At 44.8% G+C, this 23319-nt stretch overlaps 1 protein-coding gene across 3 annotated transcripts in view; it reads right to left on the bottom strand.

Annotated features, from left to right (window-relative positions):
- Nucleotides 1-23319, bottom strand: part of AFAP1 (actin filament associated protein 1) — a 192549-nt gene that overhangs the window by 124988 nt on the left and 44242 nt on the right. The window contains exon 1 of one of the 3 annotated variants that reach the window (XM_025385962.1): nucleotides 10685-10696. The exons of the other annotated variants lie outside the window; for them this stretch is intronic. The gene's annotated coding sequence lies outside the window, so the exon portion shown is untranslated. Of the gene's footprint in view, nucleotides 1-10684; nucleotides 10697-23319 lie in introns of those variants that run through there. 3 annotated transcript variants of the gene reach the window in all.

Below are 23319 nucleotides of genomic sequence, written 5' to 3'. Positions count from 1 at the left end.
CTCTCATCATTTTAGGTAAGGGGGAGAGAAATGATAAATGAGCTTAAAGTAGGTGGATGTGGCACCAGCAGTTCACTTTTCCCAGCTGGGCAATTTTCCCTTCTCTGAAATGAAGAAGTTGGACTAAGTATGCCTTTCATTAAGGTCTTTTTCATTAACCAAACAATTTCTTGATTCTAAGCAATCTCATCTATACTTTAAAAACGAACCAGGCATGTTGGCTCACGCCTGTAATCCCAGCACTTTGAGAGGCTGAGGCGGGAGGATCACTCGAGCCCAGGAGTTCGAGGCTGCAGTGAGCCATGACTGAGTCAATGCACTCCAGCCTGGGTGATAGAGTCCCTGACTCTCAAAAAAAAAAATGGGGGCCGGGGGGTGGGACGAGGGGCTGATAGCATTATTCAAAAGAGTCAAAAGGTAGAAAATGAATAACAAATGAATGGATAAATGAAATGTGGTATATACATACAATGAAATATGATTTACCCACTAAAAGGAATAAAATTCAGATACATGCTGCAACACGAACAAACCTTGAAAATATTATGTTAAAATAGACAAAAAGAGGCAAATATTACGAGTCAGCTTACATGAAGTACTTAGAGTAGTCAAATTCATAGAGACAGAAAGTAGAACAGTGATTACCAGGGGCTAGTGGTAGGGAGAAGGTAGGGTTATTATGTAATGGGGTTCAGAGTTAACAGTTTGGGATGATGAAAATGTTCTGGAAATGGATGGTGAATATACCTAATGACACTAAATTTTAGACTCAAAAAGGGTTAAAAAGGTAAAATGTAGGCTATGCATATTTAATTTAAAAAGGAAAGAGATTTCGCTTGGGTTCCACCTAACAGCATGGAAATATCTCAAGAGAACCTAGGGATGTATCGATCCTAACCGCCACCTAACACCTGAGCTCCCCCTACAGTGCGACCATGAGGCCTCTGCGCAAAACCCTCCAGAGATCCTAACCGCCCCCTAACACCTGAGCTCCCCGTGCAGTGCGACCGTGAGGCCTCCGCACAAAACCCTCCAGAGATCCTAACCCGCCACCTAAAACCTGAGCTCCCCCTACAGTGCGACCATGAGGCCTCTGCGCAAAACCCTCCAGAGCCTGGAGTTTGTCATGGCCCCGGCCAAGGTACCTGCCCATCCTCTCCTCTGAGAACAGCAGCCTCAGCCACAAGGGGGACTCTCAGCAACCGCTGCTATGCTGCAAGGCCCTGCACACCGCCTCCCACTACTAGGTTATGGTTAATTGGACCGTCCAATTCCAAGCTGGTCAGTCACATCTTCCATTCCTCTATCTTTTACCTCAAGACTAAGAAATAGGATTTGGTTGGGGTGGTCTCTTGAACTGAAAATGTAGAAAGGCAGCAACCAGGGCAACTGCAAGTACACGGGTGCGAAGGACAGAAGCCAGCACCGGAGGACGAACAAATAGAGGTGACACCCTCAGAAGCTGGCACACTCAGAGGCAGGCAGCCCCGCGAGAGAGAAAGTATCTCAGACACCGACCATGCTCCTGAGGCTTTCCCGGGCCTGTTGTTAGCTACTCGGAAAACTGGACTGCACTTGAATTCCAAGAAATATTTGTATCCTTCTAATAAATGTTCATTTCACTGTGTTGTTGTTAAGCTAATCTGTGTGGTTTTCTGTTCACCTGAAACTGTAACCAAAAGATTCTCAAAACACAGCCTAGCGCCTCAGAAAGCGAAACGCTCCCATAGCAGAGTTGTAATTGTTAGAAAAGCTCCTCCTTTTTGGGATCTTCACAGACTAAATAAACCATATTTTCTACTTGACAGTCTTTTTCCAAATACTTAATGCTCATCCCTCTTTCTTCCAGCCTTCTCTAATTAAACACCCCAGTTGGCTGCCCCTCACTGAAGTCTTCCTTAAATTACCAAAATCCATTCCTCTTTGAGCAGCTGCACTGATTACTGGATACTTAGTGACCTTAAGGTTTATTTGGGTTTTTGTGGGGTTTTTTTTTTCCCTTAAGGCAGCTAGTCAACTGGTTAAAGACAGGTGTCATCCTATGTTTATCTCCAAACACCTGACAGCAGCCTAGCAGTACATTGTGCACTGAAAGCATGCAAAGGTTTTCGAATGAGTGACTTCCAGAGGAGGAGAATGACCGTTTTCAGACAACCAATCCTGTGAAAGGCATTGTGCTGCCATCTACACATGATACCTCATTTGATTCTCACAAGAACACGGCGAAGACGCACTGCACCCCATCTACAGCAGAGGAATAAGAACTCCAGTGTCAGCTTTTAGTTCGCTTTTCTTTAAGCGAATCCTCACACAGCAATTACAAGTGCCAGGCACTGTTCTAAGCCCATTACACATATGAACTCATGTGCTCTTCACAACATTGCTAGAAGGCAGGTACTGTTATTAATCCCATGTTGCAGATGAGGAAGCAGACACAGAAAGGTTGCCTACGGTCACCAAGCCTCTCCAGTTGATAATCTGCTCACAGTCATACAGCTAGAACATCAATAACACAGTAAGAATCTGAACTCAAACCTGAGTCCAAAAGCCCTGCTTTGACCATTTCATAATAATAATTCCACAGATTGTTTTCAGAGATAACCCTAGTCTGGTGAGCCGTTATACCGATTTTGTATTTAAAAAGAGCAATAGTGTGACCAAATAAAATTTAGTTTTCAAAAAAATTAGGAAAATGAACAAGTAATGTCAACATAGGCTACAGAGTAACCTTAGAGAGTAGCACAATTCTTTGTTGAGCTGCCTGGCTCCCCCACATCGCCAGTTCCCAGGACGCAGGTGCAGCTCCTGGTGCATCTCTGTATCTGCGCCAGTGCCTGACAATGTTCAACGTAAACCAAGTGCTCAGAAGACATACATGGAAGCAGTGAACACAAACACGCATGGCTGGTGGGCATGGCGTACCAAAAGCTCACTCCGGTGCCAAAGCAAGAGGGGAAGAAGTTCTTGCAACCAATTCTCCATTTTAAACTGTTAATACAAACGTGTCTTTCCCCTTAAGATCTAAGGGTAATAACCAACACACGCTCTGGAGATTTTCCTATAAATAAAGGTCTGGTGAAATATGTGTGCCTGAGCAGGGGGTGGCATCGTACTACTCCGGTCTGTGGACACGCAGCAGGTGTGGGACACCCACATCTCCTCTCCGCCCTCCAGAGCTATTGCTGTTGCTTACCAGCTGTGCTCTCTGGAAGATCCAGGAGTCCAGGCATTCGGATCCAGTTTCCATGGATGTACTCCGAGAGTGGCCTTCCCCTTATGCCACCCTAGGCTTCTCTTCACCATCCACCTTCCACTGCCCGACACAGGCTCTAACCTTCCATCAAGAGGAGGAGCTGCTTCTCGAAGATCAAGTACAACACATGCCCTTGTTTTCCTCCAGGGCCTCCAGCAAAATCTCCCTTTACAATACAGGCTCTCCTATTTTCCCCTAGAAAGTACTGTGGCCTCTGAAGCTCCTTACCGATGTTTAATAGAAAACTCTGACTACCGTTAAGTACTGACCGTGTACCAGGCAATAGGCTAAGTGCTTTACAGATATCTTGACTAATCTTCATAGTAACTTTTCAAGATAGACACTGTTTTCACCATTTTACAAGTGGAAAAATTGGTACTAAGAAAGGTTACATTTTTGCCTAAGGTCACACAGTTAAAAATAAGAGCTAGAATGGGAATCAGCACCAGCTGTCATTACTTTTTATACTATAACACTGACTCTCTCAATTTTACTCTCAGTGGAAGAAGCTCCTAATGCCTCTTAGGTTACATCCCTCATAGGTTACATTCTTTTTTTTTTTTTTTTTTTTTTTTTTTTTTTTTTTTTTTTTCTTATTGAGACGGAGTCTCGCTCTGTCGCCCAGGCTGGAGTGCAGTGGCCGGATCTCAGCTCACTGCAAGCTCCGCCTCCCGGGTTCACGCCATTCTCCCGCCTCAGCCTCCCTAGTAGCTGGGACCACAGGCGCCCGCCACCTCGCCCGGCTAATTTTTTGTATTTTTTAGTAGAGACGGGGTTTCACCGTGTTAGCCAGCATGGTCTCGATCTCCTGACCTCGTGATCCGCCCATCTCGGCCTCCCAAAGTGCTGGGATTACAGGCTTGAGCCACCGCGCCCGGCCAGGTTACATTCAAATAACCTATCTCCCACCACACAGGACAGGCGAGCTACACATGGTATATCCCTCAAGGTCATTACTCAAATGGTGTTGGACATGATTATTTTACTAAGAGTTCTTACATTAAAAAATGAAATCTCTGAATTGGAAGAACAGCTGTAGATAGTTCACCCAACTTCCTCAATGTACTGAGGAGAAACTGAGGCTCAGGGAACTGGAAAGACTGAAGCAAGGGCCCAGCCCACTCAACTCTCCCATCTACACAGCCCAGAGACTGGCCACAGGGTTCTGCACACAGGACAATAAGCAGTCACATTCCGATATCCAAAATAACTGTCAGCATTTTATCTCAGCTGAGCCTCACAATCTTATCATCGTTGAGATATTACAGACGGTAGGAATCAAATGAAGAGAGGTGATGTGGCTGCCCCAAGGCAGCAAGCTAACAAGAGCCATATCCACACTTAAACCACCTCCTCTGTTCCACACCCCAGCCCTGACACCTGCTGTCCTGTTCTGGACAGAATGGCAAGGTCACCAAACACAGACTGGCACCATGGACACAGGAATACATCACTGAATTCCAGAAAAAAAATGTTTTTTCCCCAAACACCCACACCAAACAAAAGATCTCACCACAGAATGTAGCATTCCCAAAGCAACGACAAAATTACCTGGAGGCATTTCTGGATATATTTTATGCATTTGAAAAGCAAAACTCCCTTCTTCCTAGCAAAAGGCCTCTTTGGACTAATTAATCATCTCTGCTTGCTTGCTTTTTTTCCTTTTTTTCTTTTGTGAGACAGGGTCCTCTCTGTTGCCCAGCCTGGAGTACAGTGATGTGATCACATATCACATTCTCCCTCCCAAACAGCTGGGACTGCAGGCACGCACCACCACGCCCAGCTAATTTTTTAAATTTTTTGTAGAGACAGGGTCTCACTATTTGCCAGACTGGTCTTGAACTCCTGGGCTACATTGATCCGCCTGCCTCGGCCTCCCAAAGTGCTGGGATTCCGGGCGTGCGCCCCGCCGCCCAGCCTTTCTGCTTTCTCTCACTCAAGTAGTGTACCCCACAACCCTAAATAAGCAAGGGAAACAAGAAGTAGAACTAGACATCCCAGGAGACAAAGAATCCAACAAAGCAAACACACTTCCTGCTTAACCAATCCCTTCACGATTTACAGCAAATCTCTGGCTCAGGCTGGGCAGTGAGTTCATTTAGTTCAACAAAATCAAAGAAATGGCTTATGGTTTGTGGGAACCAAAACTACTTTAAAGGAATTTTCTTTATTTACCTTCATGACTCAGTCATGGATTTGAAAACTAGGAGGGACCCTGGAGCCCAAATGCCCTTTTTTTGGGGGGGGTGGGGTGGGGGGGGACGAAGTTTCACTCTGTCTCCCAGGCTGGAGTGCAGTGTTGCAATCTCGGCTCACTGCAACCTCCGCCTCCTGGGTTCAATCGATTCTCCTGTCTCAGCCTCCTGAGTAGCTGAGATTACAGGCAACTGCCACCACACCCAGCTAATTTTTGTATTTTTAGTAGAGATGGGGTTTCTCCACGTTGGTCAGGCTGGTCTGGAACTCCTGACCTGATGATCCGCCCACCTAGGCCTCCCCAAAGTACTGGGATTCCAGGTGGGAGCCACCACGCCTGGCCCCAAATGCCTTTATTTCACAAGTGCGGTAACTGAGGCCCAGAGAAGAAAGGCGGCCTGAAGTCACAAAGCATTGGTAAAGGGGTAAGAGTCAGGAATGGGGTGACCAGACCGCCAGTCAAAGGGTTCCTTGCTGTTCACGGAACTGTCTTCCTCATATAAGAACTGCAAGAGTGAAGAGCCTCAAGCACCCTCTGTCTCTGCTCTCCTACAAACCCGAGAAAGAAATGTCTGCTGTTACTGGCTCTGAGAAAACACTCTTAACCACCCGTCACTTCCTGCTGCATCTGAGAAACGCGGGGAAAGTGGCCACGGGCGACAGGCTCTGCAGCGGCTGCCACATCCGTATTCCCCGCAGGCTCCACACTGCGCTGATGCGCAGAACACCTACTGCTGTTTGCATCCTGAATTACACTCAAGGGCCTTGCTACAACCAAGACAGCTGCCGGTGGCCTTTTTATTTCCTTTCTATTTTTATCTGTGATCCTTCCTATATGGTTCTTCCCTTCAAATTCCTAACCCACGACAGAAACTCCCAGGACCTAGACCTAGGCAACTCCCCATTATCTAATCTAAACTGGGGGGTGGGAACAGTATCTGCATTTTCCCAATTTTCCTGCGCCCTCTGTACGTCCCCGCTCCCCTGTCTAGTCTACACCACTCATCCCCCAGCACTTCAACCCGCTGGCCCTCATGGGGTGACCCTCTGACAGTGCCCTCCACTTGAGTCAAAGCCACCTCTCCTGCCAGGCACCCCCACATGGCGTCACCTCCCTGACCTCCCCTCACTCCTCTGAATTCTGCCAATGCCAATGAGCACAGCTCACATTCCATCTCTTGGTGAAGCCATCCCTGATCATTCTGTCCCTGCCACCGCCACTCATGTGGCCCTCATCCTCTGCGGCTCCTTAGAAACTCGGACTCGGGGCCAGGCACAGTGGCTCGTACCTGTAATCCTGACACTTTGGGAGGCCGAGGTGGGCAGATCACCTGAGGTCAGGAGTTCGAGACCAGCCTGGCTAAGACGGCGAAACTCCATCTCTACTAAAAATACAAAAATTAGCCGGGCGTGGTGGCGCACACCTGTAGTCCCAGCTACTCAGGAGGCCGAGGCAGGAGAATCACTTTAATCCGGGTGGTGGACTGCCGTGAGCCAAGATCACGCCACTGCACTTCAGCCTGGGTAACAGAGTGAGACTCCATCTCAAAAAAAAAAAAGAAAACGTAAAAGAAGCCTGGACTCCGTCACCACATAAACCTGGATCCACATCCCAGCTGATTCTTCCTAGTTGTGTGACCTTGGGTAAGTAGTCCCCCCAAATTATCTTATCCTTAAAGCGAGCTGGATATTATATATCTCAGTATCATCATGAGGACTAAATGAGCTAACACGCATGCATAGCCAAGCATTTCATCAGTGGTAACTACGACCGTCATTATTAGCACATGTTCATCTTGTTAGAACTTCACTTTAAGACACGGGATCCACGAATGCAGTCAACAAACACGACCCCGTACCTCCTGTCGTCTAAAACTATGAAACTATGAAGTCCTAAAGTCAGTCCCACACCCTCCACAAGAAAAGTCATGACAGACTCTTCTGTGCAGCTCGATGCAGATACGCTTGAAACTACGTTAAATAGATAATTAATTTCATAAGAAATTTTGTAAGAAAAAAATAATTTACCAGAATTACCCTCACAAAAAAAAAAAAAAAAAAAAAAACACCAGACCCAGGTAGTTTTACAAGGGGATTCTACCAAACCTTAAACACCAAGGCTACTGCATAAATTGTTTCAGAGGATAAAATACATAGAAAATAACCACATTCTTTCTTTTTTTTTGAAGCAAATATAAATGTGATATCTAAACTGAATAGAGATAGCACAAAAAAGAAAACCAAAGACCACTTTTCTTATATCAGTGCAAATATCCTAAATAAAATATTAGCAAACAGAAGCCAACACATTAATACCATGTCCTTACCAAATGAGATTCACTCTAGAAATGCAGGCCAGGCGTGGTGGCTCACGCCTGTCATCTCAGCACTTTCGGAGGCCGAGGCAGGCGGATCACGAGGCCAGGAGATCAAGACCATCCTGGCCAACATGGCAAAACCCCATCTCTACTAAAAATACAAAAATTAGCCGGGCATGGTGGCGTGTGCTTGTAATCCCAACTACTCAGGAGTCTGAGGCAGGAGAATCTCTTGAACTTGGGAGGCGGAGGCTGCAATGAGCCGAGATAGAGCCACTGCATTCCAGCCTGGTGACACAGCGAAAGTCCATCTCAAAAAGAAATGCAAAGCTGATTCAATACTAGAAAATCTACTAACAGGCCAGGCGCAGTAACTCACACCTGTAATCCCAGCACTCTGGGAGACCTAGTCAGGCAGATTGCTTGAGCCAGGGAGATTGAGACCAGCCTGGACAACACAGTAAAACTCCATCTCTACAAAAAATACAAAAATTAGCCAGATGTGATGGCCCACACCTGTAGCCTCAGCTACTTAGGAGGCTGAGGTGGGAGGATCACCTGAGCCCAGGGAGGTTGAGGTACAGTGAGCCATGATCACATCACTGCACTCCAGCCTGGACAACAGAGTGAAACCCTATCTCAAAAAAAAAAAGGAAGAAGGAGGAGGAAAGACAGAAAGAAAATCTACTGATCTATTCACCATATTAATACATCTAATGAGAAAACAATGCAATTGTTCCACAGGTCATGAAAAAGCCTTCAACAAAATTTAATAATCATTCCTGATATGTTTAAGTCAATACACTTGGAATTGATAGGCACTTAACTTGATAAAATACATGTACTAAGATTAAAACACCCACACACACAAAAAACAGCATCTTATTTAATGAGGAAACACTTCAAGAATTCCCAGTAGGGTCAGAATCAAGTCAAAGAGGCCCATGTCCTCCACTACTTTTAACACTGTAGGAGAAGTGTTAGTCAAAACAGTAAGAAAAGAGAAAACAATTAGAAACTTAAAAAAAATTATTTCTATTGGCAGCTGATGTGAAAGTAAACTTGGCAAAGCAGGAGATATGAAAACTATAGCTTTCTGCATGCTTATTTTATATCAAACAATAAATAGCTAGAAGACATCGTGGAAGACTAGCACCCATTTATAAAACAATAAAAAAGTAAACTACTTTAAATAATTTAGCAAGAAATGTGCAAAACTTACATAGGGAAAACTGAAAACTTGATTGAAAGATGAAGAAGTAAATGTGAACAAATGCAAAGATGTCCCCTTGCCTTTGGACAGGAAAAATTTAACATCAAAAAGATGTCAATTCTCCCCAAGTTAACAAATACATTTAGGACAAAAGCAATAATATACTGAAATCGTTGGGATGTCCCCTCCAAAACTCATGTTGAGATGTAACCCCCCCCCCTCCGTGTTGGGGGTGGGGCCTGGTGGGAGGTACTGGGTCATGGGGGCAGATCCCTCATGGCTTGGTGCTGTCCCTGCAATCGTGAGTGGGTTCCACTCAGGAGATCTGGTTGTTTAAGTGTGGGGCACCTCCCCCACTCCCTCTCTAGCTCCGGCTCTGTCATGTGAGATGCCTGCTCCCACTTCACCTTCCACCACGATTGGAAGCTTCCTGAGGCCTTCCCAAAAGCTGAGCAAATGTTGGCACCATACTTGCAAAGCCTGCAGAACTATGAGCCAATTAAACTTCTTTTCTTTAGAAATTACCCAAGTTCAGGTATTTCTTTATAGGAATGTAAGACAGGCCTAACCCATATGCCAACAAATTTTGTTTGTTTTGTTTCTGAACTAAACAAATTGATTCTAGATTTCATACGGAAAAAATAAGAATGCAGAGATGTCTAAGAACAATGAAGAGAATAACCAGCGCTGACAACTATTTAAAAATAATATAAAGTCTCATCATTAAAACAATTTGATACTAACACATTTACATTCCCAGTCAGATCCCACAGAACAGAATGAAAAGTCCAGTAATAGACCCAAATACACACAGAAATATAAGAAAAATGGTCGTCTTAATAACTGGGGTTGGGACAACTGGTAACTATTTGGGAAAAAGAAAAGACGAAACTCAATACTTACCTTACATACACCAGAACAACTCTAAAGATATTTGAGAATCAAAACAGAAAAAAATGAAACAACTCAAGTTCTGGAAGAAACAGATGAATCCTTCTATAACCTGGGTGTGGAAAAAGATTTTCTAACTCTGACTCAAAATCAGATGTAAAAAGAAAAGACAAATCAATGTGCCTACATAAAGTATGAGCTCCTGGAGAATGACAAACATGGATTACGGACTCCTATCCCCCACCCTGCCTAGCACCGAACTCATATACACGGTGCATTCCCTAAACTTCTTCGCCCACCACACCTCTGTGCTTTACGCTGACTCCTTCCAGAGGAGAGGCTGGGTCAATGGTTAAACCTTTCTTTGACAAAGGCAGGACGCTGGAGAACTGTTTCACAAAAGCTCCTCTCATCGCTCTCTGGATTTCAGGCTCCAGTTAAGAAACAGTTCCCAAACCATGACCAACCTGCTTTTCAGAAAAATCACCCTGGTTTGCTACATTCTTTTCAGTGACTTCTCCGGATCCTGTATCAAAATCTTAATTAACCTAGACTCTGCTTATTTTCTAGATTGTCTCTTTCCACTCCGCTTATAAATAAGTGTCACACTTCAGCCCTTCTCAATCCCTCAGTTTCCCACAAATATCACGCCTGCTTCTGCCCCAGGTCTCGCACGTGCCACTGCTCTCTGCCTGGTCTGCTTAACCCTGTGTGTCTCTGCCTTGTCCCTCACACACATCACTACCACACCTTCCTTCACCTGGCTGTCTCACGGAGGTGCTACTCTTCAAGACTCGGCGGCGTCACCCCCACCTCAGGCCGACCATCACCACATTTCTTCCGCTATGCTGTAATCATGGGCCAATCTGTCTATCTCCTCCACTAGCCAGTAGACAGCTGGAAGGCAGGGACCACTGTGTGACTTCTCTCTCTGCCCAGAATGTCAAGCACGACGCCTTATGTGGAAACAAGAACACGACACTCAGTATATGTTTGGTGAATTGATTCACTTTTGCGTTTCCAGTTCTCCGTAACAGACAACATTCCTGAGATCTGCTTTCAAGAGAAAACTGCAGAGAAAGATGCCATGGATTGTCCTCTCATACTTAGTAACTACGTCTTTTGCGACGGTCTCAGAACATACAAAAATTAGTGGTGAAAGACTAATTCTGACGAGTTCCTTTTCTCGAGCAAGTTGATCACCACCTGTTCACAGGGCCCTCTCTGTGTGAGAATACTCGGTGATCCTAAGGGAATCAGAACTTGTGTGGCACTGAAGCAAAGGAGCTGTGCTCGAGCATCGTCCTTGCATATTTTCCCTTATAGGGTTACAGCTCAGACTCTCCATGCAGACTCTTCCAATTATTTCCACAGGCCTCCACAGATCATCCAAATGGGCTGCTTGAAGGTAGATCTAAGAAATCTCAGAAAAAGCAGCGCAGCCTTAGGCACTGTCTGGTTGGAAAGCTTCCCTCTGCTGGACTGCATCTAAAATTCTTTTTGATGACCATTATTTGAACGACTGGATGACTCTAAACACAAGTCATTAAACTTCTTTGATTCCGAGTTCCTTAATGTATAATGTGGAGATAATAACAGTTATGTGCCTACCAAGGCTGCAATGATCCAAGGACTGCTGTAAATAAAAACCTCTGACTTTGGGGACACTCAATTTAAGTAGTTTAATTTGCATCTAAAAAGGGAAAGTAAATCAAATCTATTTCTAGCTCTCCAGTGTCTGAACAGAACCTATGACAATCACTGTGCAGTTTCAGCACTGACTCTGAAAGCTGGATCTTTAAAAGATTTCTCAATATCCCGAAGGAAAGTCTGTGTTTATAAAAGGGATATGTGCATGTGTGTATATTCCGGGTCCTGAGAACGCTCCCTTCTGAATTATAAGGAGCCAGCAAGGAGTCTTCAAAGGAGCTGGTGTGAACTCCACAGAACACGTTACTTCGGGAAATTAGCATGACCCTTAACAGTCAGATTAATTAACGGATGGACATACAAGCCCTGATGGAAAATATCCTTCTATTGTTCTGTAGAAGGCAAAAATCAGGACCTAGATCTGGGTATGCTTTTGCTCATCATCATAATATACAGAACCCGATAACGGGTTACGGAAGCCAGACATCCTGATGCCTAGGCTGGGAGAAAGTTATTGACATAAACCAAGCTGGTTGCTAACAAAAGCTTTAAATACGATATTGAAAGCACAGTGTTTCCATTCCATTTAGACAAGGTCAATTTAGTTCAGTAACAAGTTATTAAACACTATGTTCACGACACTGAACTCAGAATTTAAAGACAAGCGAGATGCTATTCCTGACATCCAAGGACTCACAATCTACAACAGTAGACACATACCTGGACTCACAGAACCCTTATTCTAGGAAAGGAAGAATCACAAAAGGTTTCTAGAAAAAATGGCATTGATGGAGCTCTACTTTTGAAAAGATCCTTCCAGAGGCAGCTTTAAAGATGCCAACTGGTGGAGTGGGAGACTGGAGTAGGAAGGGGCACACCAGTCAAGACAGGGCAAAGAATGATAGGAACAGGAGAATGGAAAGAGGAAATGCAAATTTACATTCTATTTATTGTCAGATATTTCGAACATTCACTAAAAACAAGAACAATGAAGTCACTGCAAAATATTTGGGTATCTAAGTGTGGGGTATCCAATAATAAGCAAAGCAAATGTGATCCCAAGTTAGAGACAAACAGTATGCAAATAAATAAAAACAGGCAGAAATGATGATGGGTGTTACAGGAAAATGCATCTAACCAACAATTTTATGTCAAATTTTCAAATTCTTTGACTTTCTACTCTTACAAATCAATTAAGCTTAAATAAATCAAAGTTGGAACAAAGCCACCAAAATAATGTTAAAAAGTATTCAAATGTAAAACCAATTGAACCAAAAATAGGATAATGATGTAACCATTTGGAATGAGCATTTATGAGGCTTTAAATCATTTTTATATTACTATTTTAAGGATCAGTGCTGCCAGCACTGCAAACTTACTCAGAATATTCACGTATGCATATACTCTTACTGGGCAACACATGGTTTCAGTATTTTCTTAGACACAAAGGAGGAATCTGTCTTTTTTCTGGCTCAGTACTATTATGCTATTATAGTTTTTTAAATTGTCATACTATTTGTTTTTATTTCATAAAGAATAATTTTTTTTTTTTGAGATGGAGTCTCGCTCCATTGCCCAGGCTAGAGTGCAGTGGCACAATCTCGGTTCACTGTAACCTCTGTCTCACAGGTTCAAACGATACTCCTGCCTCAGTCTCCCGAGTAGCTGGGATTACAGGCACGTGCCACCATGCCCGGCTAAGTTTCGTATTTTTGGTAGTGATAGGGTCACCATGTTGGCCAGGCTGGTCTCTCAGTCCTGGCCTCAAGTGATCTGCCCACCTCGGCCTCCCAAAGTGCTGGGATTACAGGCATGAGCCACCACGCCCAGCCCCATAAAGAACAATTATTAATTTCAGGAATGCTTTGTTTTGACACAAAAACTTGGATTTTCAAAAATGAAATTGTGACATTTTAGAAAAACAAATTATTTAATATACAGAAAGGACTGACATTATGATTCACCTAAATGCAACAAAACACAAAGTCTCTTACCTGCTATTCCTTCCCCAGCAACTCCCCTCCCTCCTTCTGTTATAAAGACGTTTCCACCTGCTCTGAATGTGTGGCTCGGAGGCTACTCACCAATAAATCCTGAACTCCTCCTCTTACAAGGATCAGTAACGAGAGAGGGGACATGGGTACACAGGTACAGACATTAATATGACCATAAGGAAATATTATGAAGAGCTTTATGCCCACAAATTCAACAACATAGATGAAAGGGGCAAATTCCTTAAAAGATGCAAACTTTCAGAAACAGAAAAGAAGAAACAGACTATCTGAATAGCTCTATATTAAAGAAAACTCCAGCCCCAGACAGCTTCACTAGTGAATTCTAGCAAATATTTCAGGAGAGGTAATACCAATTTTCTACAAACTCTTGCAGAAAATTAAAGCAAAGGGCCAGCAAATAACTCAGAAAAAAGACATTACAAGGAACCAAAATAGACCAACACACCTCATGAACACAGAAAAATCATTAATTTTTTTTTTTTTTTTTTTAAAGACAGAGTCTCAGTCTGTTGTTCAGGCTAGAGTGCAGTGGCATGATGGCTCACTGCAACCTCCGCCTCCCAAGTTCAAGAGATTCTCCAGACTCAGCCTCCCAAGTAGCTGGGATTACAGGTGCCCATCACCACACCCATCTAATGTTTGTATTTTTTAGTAGAGATGGGTTTCGCCATGTTGTCCAGACTGGTCTCGAACTCCTGACCTCAGGTGATCTGCCCGCCTCAGCCTTCCAACTCCCAACGTGCTGGGATTACAGGCATGAGCCACTGTGCCTGCCATTAACAAAATCTTTAGCAAATTAAATTAAATAATATCCAAAAAGGATAACACATTAAGACCAAGTGGAGTTTAGCCTTGGAATTCAAGGTTGGTTTAATACTGGAAAATCATTAAGTATAATTCACCATATTAACAGATATGAAAATGAGGAATATAGGGGGAATGTCTTCTAGTAAATATAAAAGGCATCTGTCTGTAAAATCCCAGCACTTTGGGAGGCCAAGAGGGGCGGATCACGAGGTCAGGAGATCGAGACCATCCTGGCTAACATGATGAAACCCCCATCTCTACTAAAATTACAAAAAATTAGCCAGGCACGGTGGCACATGCCTGTAGTCCCAGCTACTTGGGAGAGGAGGCTGAGGCAGGAGAATTACTTGAACCTGGGAGGCAGAGGTTGCAGTGAGCCGAGATCACGCCACTGTACTCCAGCCTGGGTGACAGAGTAAAACTCCATCTCAAAAAAAAAAAATTAATAAGGCATATGTATAAAAACTAAAGTTTTTCATATTATTTATCTCATCTTACAATTACAACTCATCAAACTGTATTCTTTAAATATGTGAAGTTTATTGTACATCAATTGTACCTTAACGAAGCGTTTCTTTTTTAAAAAAAGAACAATTGAAAAATGAAAGAAAAGGAAAAAAACAACCTAGTACCACTTCCAATAGTATTAAAATATGTGAAATATATTAGGATAAATTTAACAAAGTAGGTAAAAGATCTATAAACTGACAACTCTGAGATGCTGTTAAGAAAACACCAGTCTATGTCTGGTGGGAGGAACGTAAATAAAAAGAAAGATACTATATTCGGGGCCGGGCGTGGTGGCTCACGCCTGTAATCCCAACACTTTGGGAGGCCGAGGCGGGTGGATCACGAGGTCAGGAGATGGAGACCATCCTGGCTAACACGGTGAAACCCCATCTCTACTAAAAATACAAAAAAATTAGCCGGGCGTGGTGGCGGGCGCCTATAGTCCCAGCTTCTAGGGAGGCTGAGGCAGGAGAATGGCATGAACCCAGGAGGCAGCAGAGCTTGCAGTGAGCGGAGATCGCGCCACTGCACTCCAGCCTGGGCGACAGAGCGAGACTCCATCTCAGGAAAAAAAAAAAAAAGATACTATATTTGGAAAAATCCTTACTACTAAAATAATAATTCTCCCTCAAATCCATCTATAGATGCAACGCAATCTCAATCAAGATCCCAGAAGCACCTTCTGTTTAAAAAAAAAAAAAAAAAGCCAATTCTAAAGTAGATAAAAATGAAAAGAACAAATAACTAGAACACAAAATGGCCAAACGACGTGGAGAAAAAAGAACAAAGTTGGAACACTTCTATTACCTAGCTTCAAGGCTTACAATAAAGCTACAATTATTAATACAGTGTGGTATTGGTGTTAGGATAGATTGGTGAAACAGAACAAAGTCCAGAAATTCACCCACACACAAATGGTCAATTGACTTTTGACAAAGATGCCAGGATAATGCAATGGGGGAAAATTTTTAAAATAAAATAAAATAAAACAACAGTCCTTGGAACAAATGATGCTGAACAACTGGATTATGGGGAAAATTAAACTCTACTCCTTATGTTGTACCAAATACAAGAATTACCTTAAATAGACCGGACCTGAACATAAAAGATAAAACTATAAGACGTCTCAATGAAAACATAGGCAAGGCCAGGCGCGGTGGCTCACGCCTGTAATCCCAGCACTTTGGGAGGCCGAGACGGGCGAATTACGAGGTCAGGAGATCGAGACCATCCTGGCTAACACGGTGAAACCCCATCTCTACTAAAAATACAAAAAATTAGCCGGGCTTGGTGGCAGGCTCCTGTAGTCCCAGCTACTCGGGAGGCTGAGGCAGGAGAATGGCGTGAACCCGGGAGGCGGAGCTTGCAGTGAGCCAAGATCGTGCCACTGCACTCCAGCCTGGGCGACAGAGCAAGACTCCATCTCAAAAAAAAAAAAAAAAAAGAAAACATAGGCAAAAATATTTATGACTCTGGAAGTAGGCTGAGATTTCTTATAGCAGAAGTACTAATATATAAGAAAAAAGTTAATAAATTGCACTTTTTAAAGAAATCTTTAAGAAAATCAGAAGAAAATATCTGCAATACACATTTCATGACATAGCACTTGTAACCATACACTGAATACCAAAAACATATGAAGACAAACAGCCTAATAAAAAATGGGCAAAGTAGTTACAGACATTTCACACAAAAAAGAAAGAATGGCCAAAAAGCACATAAAAATACGCTAATATCATGAGTCATCAGGTGAATGCAAATTAAAATCACAATAAGATGCCCTGATACATCCACCAGAATGATTAAAATTCAAATGACTCATCATCTCAAGCCTTAGCAAAACTGAAGAGTAACTAGAATCCTCCCGCTTTCCTAGTGGGAGGGCACAGTTTGGCAGTTTTTTATAAAGTTAAATGTACACGTACCATGGGATCCAGCAATGCCACTCCTGGCTATTTACCCAAGAGACATCACTGCATGTGTCCACACAAAAATAATGGCAGCTTTCTTCATAACAGCCCAAAACTGAGCGCAGCCTAAGCAGCCATTAATAAGCATGTGGATAAACAGATTGCAGTATGTTCACACAATGGAATATTTTTCAGCAAGAAACATAAACTACCAAAAACAAACAAACAAACCACCCACACACATAACCAGATTAATCTCAAAAGAAGCCGTGCAAAAGAAGCTAACACAACCCAAAAGGCATGCTATGTGACCCCGTTTTGGTGAAATTCTAGAACCAGCAAAGGAATCTGCAGGACCAGGAAGCAGAGGAGCTGCTGCCTGGGTCTGTGTCCCAGGGGAGGACTGACAGCAGCGGCTGTGAGTGAATTCGGGGTGGGGAACATTCTCCGTCTTCACGGACTGGGATTCTGTGGGCTGAAGAAGCACATCAAAGGTAGAGAACCAAGGATCAGAGAGAAAATCTAACTGGTCAAGGTCAAGTAAAATTCAACAGGAAACGCTATATATTCTAACTGATAATACTAGATCTAGGTAAATAGAATTTTAAGAGATTTTGCTACACAACAGTATTAAACTTAGGTAATAACAGCATCAGACTGGCTGAGCATATTAAGAGCTAATTCTGTTTTTCATAAGGAGGACAGCAGGATTCCTAATCACAGGCTGTAATGAATTGTGTTATCTTCATTACCATAAAGCTGTGTTACATCTTGATGTTCATGAATAAGTCTTCTAATCCAAGGGAAGGAATAAAAACAAACAAAGGGGAAAGAAAAGGAAGGTTGAACTTATAATATAGTCTCATTTAAAAAAAAAAAAAAAATGGCCAGGCATGGTGGCTTACACCTATAATCCCAGCACTTTGGGATGCCAAGACGGGAGGATCACCTGAGGTTAGGAGTTCACAAGACCAGTCTGGCCAACATGGTGAAACCCCATTTGTACTAAAAATACAAAATAAATTACCCAGGTATGGTGGTGGGCACCTGTAATCCCAGCTACTCGGGAGGCTGAGGCAGAAGAATCGCTTGAACCCGGGAGGCAGAGGTTGCAGTGAGCCGAGACGGTGCCATTGCACTCTAGCCTGGGCAGCAAGAACAAAACTCCGACTCAAAAAAAAAAAAAAAAGCAAGCAAGCAGACAACGCTACTTTACGGGTGAAGTAAACGAAGTTTAGAGGTGAAGAGACCACAGGCTAGGAAGGTCAGGAGCAAACTTCTCCTGAATCACTGCACGGATGGGCAAATTTAAGAAGCAGGGGACAAAAGAGGCTCTAGCACCATCTCTAAGTAGAAAAGCATCACTTAAGAACTATGCAGGCCTTGGCCGGGCGCGGTGGCTCAACCCTGTAATCCCAGCACTTTGGGAGGCCGAGGCGGGTGGATCACGAGGTCAGGAGATCGAGACCATCCTGGCTAACATGGTGAAACCCCGTCTCTACTAAAAATACAAAAAACTAGCCGGGCGTGGTGGCGGGCGCCTGTAGTCCCAGCTACTCGGAGGCTGAGGCAGGAGAATGGCATAAACCCGGGAGGCGGAGCTTGCAGTGAGCCGAGATCGCGCCACTGCACTCCAGCCTGGGTGACACAGCGAGACTCCGTCTCAAAAAAAAAAAAAAAAAAAAAAAAAAAAGAACTATGCAGGCCTCTCGACATGGAATGAAAGACGACCCGGCCAGCCGCCAGCTGCCCCGTCAGAACACCTAAGGCTCTGTAGATGCCCAGAGTGACAGATGGGCTCCTGACCACAGGGACAGCAGGCTCTGCAGAGGAGCCGCGGCAGGTTCCAGACTGAGGGCAGTTCACAGACCTCTGCATTCCCCAAGGAGACACTGGGGGAGGGGGGCCCAGAGAAACGGGGAGGTGGGAATCATTGGACGTGCATGCTGCCAGCTGTGAGATGCCACATGTCCAGCAACTGAGAGAACAGATATTCCCCATTCACCTCCATCTTTTCGCACTTGAACTTGATTATATGCATCTCTCAGCCATGATTTACATAAAAAAACTGAACCTGATTAAGGCATCGGAACTATAATACAGGATCTGGTGGGTAGAGTGGAGACAGCAGCTTCCAGGGTGCCAAGAACACGAACCCCCAAGACTCAGCCTTTCCCACCAAACAAATCACCATCGTCGGTAACACCCCAAACTATTCCATAGCTCATTTGAGACTGCAGCCTGACCCCAGCCAGCTGGGATGAAATTGCAGCCCAGGACTCAAAAGTGGGACGTGGTGGGGGGCAGCAGGGTGGGGGACCCTATAGGAAAAAAGCGGATGAAAATACCCTCCTTGAGATGGCAGAGGACAGATGAAGAAAAAGACCATCAAGAGAACATCAAAACACACAGCCTGAAAAAGATACACTGGAGCATTTCAACCATAAGAACTTCAACTCTTACCTCTCAGGGTATCTAATATTCTACATGAGCAAATGAAGAAGACACAAGGAGATCAAGGGATTTTTCCCAGTCCCACGGCCAGGGGTGGCAGAAACCACCCCGTTTCGCCTGGTCTCTTCTAACTGCTCTACGGCTTTTTACGCTATTCCAAATCGGTGACTGGCAACATCCCCTTTCCATCAGGAAAATCATGTTGAATCATGACTCTTGTAAGATGTCTAAAAAGACAGAAAACTGCCTTCACGCTCTAAAGTTACATTATACTTTTAACGTAAAAAAGCTAAGGATTAAAGGATTTTTAAAAAGTACTTTCTGTCCTCCAGCTTGGAACACCCTAAACCTAAACCAGTGCCTCTCAACCCTTCCCGGGGACACAGCTCACCACCGGGGGTCTTGTGAAAGGCAGACTGTGACTCACTCGATCTGGGACGAGCCTGATCATCTGTGTTCTAACACGCTCCCAGGGGCGTCAACACTGCTGGCCACGGGTTGCACTTTGAGAAGCCAGGCCCTAAGCCACACTGACTTTGGTGCACCAGGGGCAGGGTGTTTCCAGTGCAGAAGGGGACCAGCAAGAATGCTCCTTCAGGAAATAATGTAAACGCTGCTGCCTCCCTCGCCTCCCACCCACAGCCTCAGCGAGCACTGGAGGCTTCAACAGAGGCTGAGTTCAAATCACCAGCAAAGCCCTCAAGAAGGGAGACAGTGCAGTAAGAACAACGCCCCCAAACGCTGCGCTTGGCCTCTGGCTGACGTTCACACTGTCAAGTTCAAGCAGATCTGAAATGACTTGGGAACAGTGGGGGTTAAAAAGGTGCACAGGTTCACCCATAAACTCAACCATCCACAGCAGGGGAGACTGCAGCCCACGCCTGGCCCAAAGCCTATTTCTGTCAATGTTTTATTGGAACACAGCCACGTCCATTCACCTACGGCTGTGTTCACGCTCCAACAGCAGGGATGAGTGTCACAGCAAGAGCCTAAAGCCTACAGTATGTACTCTCTGCTCTGTTAGAGAAAAAGCTTGCTTACCTCTGTTCTGGGTCTTTCGAGTTGAGGGGACAAAACTTGAAAAAGGAAAACCCGAAGACAAAGAACAGAATGCTAACACAGAAGAAGCATTTAAAGAGGAGCGTGAATTCTGAGGCACAAGAGACGTACATGTCAAGGCAAGCCTGGTGACGGTGGCAACCCAGGGACCCTGTTAGCCATGAGAGGCCAGCCTGCTTTGTGAAGGGTGACCACGCTCCTTTCAGAATGCAGAATCAGGGAGACAGAGGCGGCCTGGTCCATCTGTGTCTGCCCCTCCAACCACCACAACTGTGTCGGCTCCTTCTATACACTTGCTTCACCATCCTTCTCTTCATCCACCCTTCGCATCATATGACCCACCAATGAAGAGGTCTGAAGAGAGGCTCTGGCGTTACCTGGCTGCCATCATCTCTGGAAAGGCGGGGCCCTAGGCTCTGCTGCCAAAGAGGAAAAGCCTGGAGGGCTCCTGACAGGAGGCCTAGGATTGAAGCTCCAACCATGAGGGGAAGGAAGGGCCGTGGGCTGATCTCCAGGGAGGGGGATGCTGAAAGGCCAGCTGCCTCTCTGCCCCTGGCTCCCCGGGCAGATGGCTCCACCACTACGCATGTGGGTACAGGCGGAGGGGCAGGTGGCACCAGGCTCTGGGTAACATATGTCAGTGTGCTAATGGAAGCAAATGAAGAGCATGGTTGGTCTCACACAGCAGCTTCGCAGGGCTGGGGCTGCCACGGGGAATGGATGAGACCCAGACTCCAGGAGGAGGTGAAGATAGAACTGTCTGGACACAGTGAATGAACACAGACTTCGGTGGTGAAGGGTTGGGATTGGAACTCTGCTCCACCACTTGCCAGGCATGGCCTTGAGTGCTACCTTACAGTGCTGTGTACTGTGCTGCAGTGCTGTGCTACCTTACCTCTCTCTAAAAACGAAGATGATCAGAGGCTTGTCGGTCGGTTTTTTTAATGGCATTATGTGAAGAATTTAAATTTAGCACAGTCCTTAGCTCGTAAGAAGTCTCCAATAAATTTTGACTACTACAGTCATTATCAGTATAATTATTATCTGTTAAAATATTTTTAAAACAAGGTTTTAAAGGATAACCTCCTCCTTAAAGCGTGGTTATGAGGATTAACCAAAGACAATCTGTAACTCTGCCTACTCCCCAGCATAACACACAAAACCTGCAGCTATTCCCCACCCCAAAGAAACCGAATCTAGTCTCCCTTCCCTGTTCCATGCAATGCCAATCAACTTTCCAAACAGGTCACTCGAGTTTTTTTAAATAATAATGTCCCCAGAGTAGACACTATCATCCTACAGGTGAGAAAACTAATTCTCAGGACTCAAAGACACAAACCTAATGAATGACAGATGGAGGTCTTCTCAGTGAACGCAGCTGCCACCCAAAAATATCAGCAATTTTAGGAATTAGCAGCTCAATGATCTTTGCTTCAAAAAAGCAAAACCACCACATTCTCACTTTACCACTTCTACATGAAAGCGTGTGTTCTCCAGAAAGTTGTTTCTTGTTGTTGTTTTTAAGATGGGAGTTTCCCTCTTGTTGCCCAGGCTGGAGTGCACTGGCGCTATCTTGGCTCACCGCAACCTCTGCGCCTCCCAGGTTCAAGTGATTCTCCTGCCTCAGCCTCCCGAGTATTACAGGCGTGCGCCACCACACCCGGCTAATTTTTGTATTTTTAGTAGAGACAAGGTTTCTCCACATTGGTCAGGCTGGTCTCAAACTCCCGACTTCAGGTGATCTGCCCGCCTCGGCCTCCCAAAGTGCTGGGATTACAGGCGTGAGCCACCGTGCCTGTCCCAGGGAGTATTTTTTTATAGAACTAATCCAAAGGGTCCAACTTCTATGGAGAAAATTTTCTTTGTCATGCCTAAAACACAGTGTAACCCACCATTAAAAGAGGCTTTTTACCTACACCTTTGGCCCAGCTAAGGAATGTCAATGTGCTCCCCAGAATGAGGACTTAGAAGTTACAAGATAAACTAAATACTGAACGCCACCACGATGAACCTTCTAAAATAAAGCAAGCACCTCCAACGAGGGGTCTGATCACTCTCGACTTCCTTCCTCCCACCTCTGCCCACTCCTTCTTCCTCCCCATGGTCTGTAAAACAGCTCTTCTCAAGTCACTTGATGACATCCCTGTTGCCAAGTCTAGCTATCAAGGCTCAGTCCTCATTCCCTCTGCCCACACCCAGGGCTCAGTCCTCACTCCCTCCACACCCAGAGCTCAGTCCTCATTCCAACTCCCAAGGCTCAGTCCTCACTCCCCGCCCCACACCCAAGGCTCAGTCCTCACTCCCCGCCCCACACCCAGGGCTCAGTCCTCACTCCCCCCATACCCAGGGCTCAGTCCTCATTCCCCGCCCAGGCCCCCAGCCGCCAGGTAGCACATGACGCCTGGAAGCATGTGACACGGTGTGACAAGGTGTATCTACCGCCCATTCTTCTGGAAACAGTTCCTGTGGTTTTGTCACCTATGCCGCTGGTCTCTGCTGGCTCCCCTTCTCTTCCCAACCTCTGAAGGAGTCTGGTCTAGACACTTTTCCTCTCCTAATTCTATCCACTCCCAAGGTGATTTCCTCTAATCCCATGATGTTTATCTTCAGTTTGGCCCTCTACCCTCAACTCTAAACCATTTCCAACTGCCTTCTTTGGGGAGGCTGAGCTCAATCTCATGTTACAGAGGGTCAAAGAGGTGATGAAAAATAATGAAAACATACCTCCAAGGAAGCTACTGATGATGAATTTTGAAAAACAGGACATCAGAGTAAATTCAGTTATGCAAACTGAGGATCTGCTGTTTACCAACAAACGGTAGGAAAACATGTAAGAACTGCAGGCTCAATTCCACATAAATGGAGCTGAACACACAACTACAGCTACAGCCTCTTGCTAGCCCTGCATGCATTCAGATGTCGCTTCTCCTTGATGATAGAATCCGGAGTCCTATCTTGGGAACTGCTCATCTTCTTTGGAGTCTCTTGCATTCTGCTTTTTCCTCCCAACACTTTTTTTTTTTTTTTTTTTTTTTTTTTTTTT

This window comes from Theropithecus gelada, chromosome 5, assembly GCF_003255815.1.
Source record: "Theropithecus gelada isolate Dixy chromosome 5, Tgel_1.0, whole genome shotgun sequence".
In the NCBI taxonomy this organism is placed as follows: Eukaryota; Metazoa; Chordata; class Mammalia; order Primates; family Cercopithecidae; genus Theropithecus; species Theropithecus gelada.
Note: the sequence above shows the minus strand (reverse complement) of the source record. Positions and strands in the feature narration are given on the sequence as shown.